Source organism: Triticum urartu, chromosome 2 (assembly GCF_003073215.2).
Source record: "Triticum urartu cultivar G1812 chromosome 2, Tu2.1, whole genome shotgun sequence".
Lineage (NCBI taxonomy): Eukaryota > Viridiplantae > Streptophyta > Magnoliopsida > Poales > Poaceae > Triticum > Triticum urartu.
The window spans coordinates 746,175,379-746,180,445 of NC_053023.1; positions in this window are offsets into that span (position 1 = coordinate 746,175,379).

Genomic DNA, 5,067 nt, shown 5'->3' on the forward strand with positions numbered 1-5,067 from the left:
GCTTTAGAAAAAAGAAACGATGTAGTGGAGGCGGTTGCTCTGAAAAATCAGCCCTTGCCTTGTTTGCCAATTCAAACTTCAAAGCCGACCAGCAGATGATCGATACAGCACGGCGCCCCTAACTTCTCATTGTTAAACCCGTCAGACCGGATATTTTTGGCCCCGTCAGCTCCGATGTACTCCCTCCGCGTCAAAGAAGTGTCGCGGTTTTAGTTCAAAAGTGGTGATTAACCACGAGCTACGTGTATCTCCATAACAAGGCCAACTGTAGTATTAAACCATCAATCTGTCTATCAGCGGGTGAAAGGGACCGAGCTACTACCTTAATTAACCTGCATGTTATGTGATTCTCAGTTGCAATGAATCCTGGACATCACGGCATACGAGACCGGATCAAGACAATCGACCGAGATGCCGACAGCGGCACGCCGGAGTGGACGAACGGTGGGGTCGCCGTCGGCTGCACCGTCAGGTTCGGAGACAGCTGCTCCTGGCTATCTACCCAGTGGAGCACCACGCAGCCAAGCTCAGCTAGCTAGGTAGCCAATCGATCTGTCCATCCACCAGGAGCTCCCTGTGCCTGCACTTGATACACAGAATCCAGATGTCATCCTTCACATTTTTTTACACCTGGACCTACGCCTGCGCCTGCACCTGCACTTGGGATCTGCGACCAATCAAATGGGCAGGGTCAAGTTGGGCAGGCCAATCACCAATGGTTTAGTTTGCAAAGGTTGTCCTTATGGTGTAAAGAGATGATTGGCGCGCACATGATCGTTGCTATAATTTGTTGAGCGCCGTTTTAATCGCTTCGACTTTTCCTCTCTCGCTTAGACATACGTTGGTCTGTAAGACTTTGCTATTTGCCGATATGATTTTATATGTGCGCTGGAGTTCACTGTGTGCATTATAGTTATGCAAATGTCAGGTATGTTCTTATTGTATTTATATCCGCTTGATGCTTCCTATTGAATAAATAAAATTTACCCTTTGCTGAAAAAAACTGGGGCAGGTTAGAGAAAGTTGCGCCCTGGCGGCACCGGCAACTGTACTACGTAGTTTAAACAGGGAACTCCACTTAACACAACAGTTTGCTGCTGGCCTGATTAGCTAATCTCTGGCACCACATGAAGCGAAGGAAGAGACAAATCCCAGTGGATATTTTATTCTATCAGGACTGGATCTGGATCGACCAGCATGGGCATCATCACTTGGTGCCACATATACATCATGGCAACTTTTAGTTTCCTTTACCCAAGTGAAAGTGTTGGCCTAGTTCTAGCTAAGCCTGGCTAACTGGCTTCCATTTGGCTCATCGATCAACTAGCCAACTAGCTTTCTGTACAGTGTGATCGATGACAGCACGATCAGATCGATTTAGGTTATTTAGGTCACCGATACTTTTAATCCCTCACGTTAGCTCGTCACTGATTGACACCTAGCCTCGCCTCTAAGACTAGCGCAAAAGCCAACCCTTTTTATAGTCTGGCTTTAAGCTTTCGTGTCCATGGATTGGTGACCATGGCGGCTTCGGTTAACTAGTCAATGCCGGCAACTTGTTGTGATTACCCTAATATTACATCACAAAAAACCACCGGGCGGTTCACGAGTACCTTACTTGGTTGACGATGCCATGGACGTTCAAGCAAACACTACAGTATAATAATATAATTAATCATGACTCAATTCTTTTGGTGGATTATAAACAACCATCACTTCTCTAAGCCGCTAAATTAATTGGGCCTATACAGAAGCTAGGCAAGCACAGGGCAGTTTCTTGGACTAGGTGGCCTAATGCAATGCGTTGAACATGCATCGGCTCGACCAACTGATGCTGATGCAGTCAAACCTCCCCCCGGATCATCATTTACTAGTAGGGTTTTGTTAATTATTGCAACAAGTACAACTCATTTTCTTAGTTTATACATCATAAATGTGAACGCTATTTGTTTAGTTTAGACATCATATGCGAATGCCATCTTCTTAGTTTATAAATCATATATGTGAATTATATCATGTCATCTTATTTACTTATACAACATGCTTGTTAATTATGTCATGTCAACCTATTTAGTAAGGCATCATATAATTATATCATGCCATCCTGTCTAGCTAGACATCATACTTTGTGTAAAGTGCCCTGTTCTGTTATTTAGGTGCAATTTTGCGCTTTATTGTCTGATGTACATGTACAATAGAAAAAGGAAACTTTCTCTAGAGAAATAATTAGTAGTTGAACTTTTTGTTGACGAAAGCTCCCCTTTTCCTCTTTGATTTAATGTGCCTATAGTACAATTTTTAATGGTGGTGTTGCATTCCACTTGAACTGTTGACAGACAGAGCCCCAATGCCAACAGCTATCTGAAAGCTCAAAAGCTCCAAAAGAAGATACATGTGCGAATAGAATCTTCGCACCTGGATATTATTGGAATATGCATCACTCAAAGCAGAGAAGCCTCCGCCAAGGAAGGAAGGAAGATGACCATGACTGGTCGAAGACGATGTCCAATTCCCAACCCAGCCAAGGAAAATATCTAGGCCAGCATGCAGTTTAATTGAATACGAATTCAAAGACGGCGGAAGAAAAAGATCTACTACTAAAGTGGAGACGGTTGCCCTGAAAAATCAGCCGTTGCCTTGTTTACCAATTCAAAGTCAGGGAGGTAATTACAAACATTTATTCCTTGTAGTACTTGTGCCGTGTTGACAGGGACGGCACCCCTAACATAACCTCTCGTTGTTAAACCCGTCAGACCGGATATTTTTGGCCCCGTCAGATCCGATGTATGCATCCACCAGCTAAGCTACGTGTAGCACCATAACAAGGCCAACTGTAGTATTAAACCATCAATCTGTCTGTCAGTGGGTGAAAAGGACCGAGATGCCTTAATGAACCTTAAATGTGATGTGATTCTCACTTGCCATATGATGAATCCTGGCCATCACGGCATAAAAGACCGATCGAAGACAATCGACCGAGGTGCATGGTGCACGAACCAAGATACCGACAACGGCACGGCAGAGTGGACGGTGGGGTCTCCGTCGGCTGCACCGTCAGGTTTGGACAGCTCCTCCCAGTGAAGCACCATTCACCTAGGACGTGTTTGGTTGCCGTGTACTCTGCATCACATACACTTCTCTACTCAGCCTGGTTATGCAAATGTAGCCTCAAATGCACCATATGCATGTTGTTTGGTTGCCTACATGCCCTCTTACCTGCATGGGCTGAACCACACTGCCTGGTGTTTGGTTGCCTACATGTTAGTTCACAAACCCAAGGCATGGTGTTTGGTTGTATGCAAGGCCTGATGTGTGGTAACCTCTTTGGCTAGTTGGTGAGGTTACCACCACACTTCCGCAGCACACATCATAAGCACAATAGAGTATAAACAGAGCATCAACTAGCATAATTCAGATATAAGCAGTACCACAGATATAACAGTTCAACGCATAAACCATCAACTAGCATAATTCGATAGTACGCTCGAAAGAGGTGGCCCGGCCCTACACCTTGGCAGTGAAGGCGTCGTCGTGCTTCCCGCACTTGTTGACGACCTCAATGCCATCGTCGTCGAAGATGATGACCTTGAGGGTGTCGGGAGTGAGGAGCTTGAACATTACCATGTATCCGATCTTGATCTGATGAACGGTTGCGTAGGTGGCCCAACCCTGATCCAGGGTCACCCTGCCGTTCATCAGCTTGGCCGTCATCTTTCAGGAGCAGCCAGTGTTATTCTTGAGCTTGAACTCCGTCGGCACCGCGACGAAGTGCTTGGTGAAGTCCAGGGGCATGGGGATGCACTCAAGCTTCAGTGCAAGGATGACCTTGCAGAAGTGAGTTGGGCCATCCTCCTGATGGTAGTGGCCGTAGTTGCGGCGCTTGTTGCTGGGGGGCTCCTCCATGCCCTCGTCGTCGCCACCCTCAGGCGTCTTCGGGTCTTCCTCGACGGTGGGCGGCAGCTCAACCTCGTCGGGCATTAGGTGAAGGGGCTGCTTGCCCTTGCTGTCAACGGCCGGGAGCACCTCCATGCCCATCTCATTGTTATCCTCGATCTGCACACAAGTCATGGAGTCAGGCATTGCACAGAGTTCATGGCTAATTCAAGAGCTTGTAGTTCAAACGACATGACTGTCACTCTTCTCCTCCTCTCCATCCCTTGTATATTTACTCACCCTGCCCACCACTATTTACCCACCCCCTCTCTTCTCTCACTGTCAACCTTCCTCCTCCCCATCGCCATGAGCTCTAGCTCCAGCTCCAACGCCAACCCCTTCCCTTGAGGTATTGGCTGGAGGGCCTTCTTCCTCGGGTGGACGGCTGGTGACCGGACTAAGTTCGAGAACACCATGGAGGTGTGCTCGAATTTCGGCTCCATGGCGGACATGCAGAACGAATCTAATGCCGTGGTCATGAAGGCCACTAAAGAAGAGCTGAAGACGCTGATTCCTGACCCAGCGAAGGGCGCGATGGCAGTTGACATCATTCGTTGGGCCATGAATTAGGCCGTCTCCGACGACCCTAAACGGAGGAAGAAGTGGTGCAAGTACAAGACCTACTGGGCTCCTAATGACCGTTGTGGCATAGTGTACTGGGAGACGGCTATCGCCCTGCCGGCGGTCATCGGCGGGGAGCCTAAGGAGGAGGACGAAGAGGCGGTGCACATGCCAGCTAGGGCGCCGGAGCCAGTCCGTCCTACCTGACAGATCGACCTCGACTCCGCCGAGGACGACGAGGACGACCCGCGGGCCCGCACGACGATGAAGAAGAAGACGAAGGCCAGCGGCTCGACCAGCCGCTCCGCACGCCGGTGACGGCCGCCGCGGTCAGCCGGTGTCCATTGTGTACCCCCTTTCCCCATATTCCCCTATCCCCCAATCCTGAAATCTACCTTATGCATTCCGATCTTGCATGTATGAACTCGTATGAACTGCTATGAACTAGTATGAACTACCCCTATACTTATCTACCTCTATTCCCCATTCCCCTCCGCCGTGGATCGAACCTATCGCCGTGGATCGAATCTAGCATGCATGTCGAAGAGAAAGAAGTGCTTACCGCCATTGATG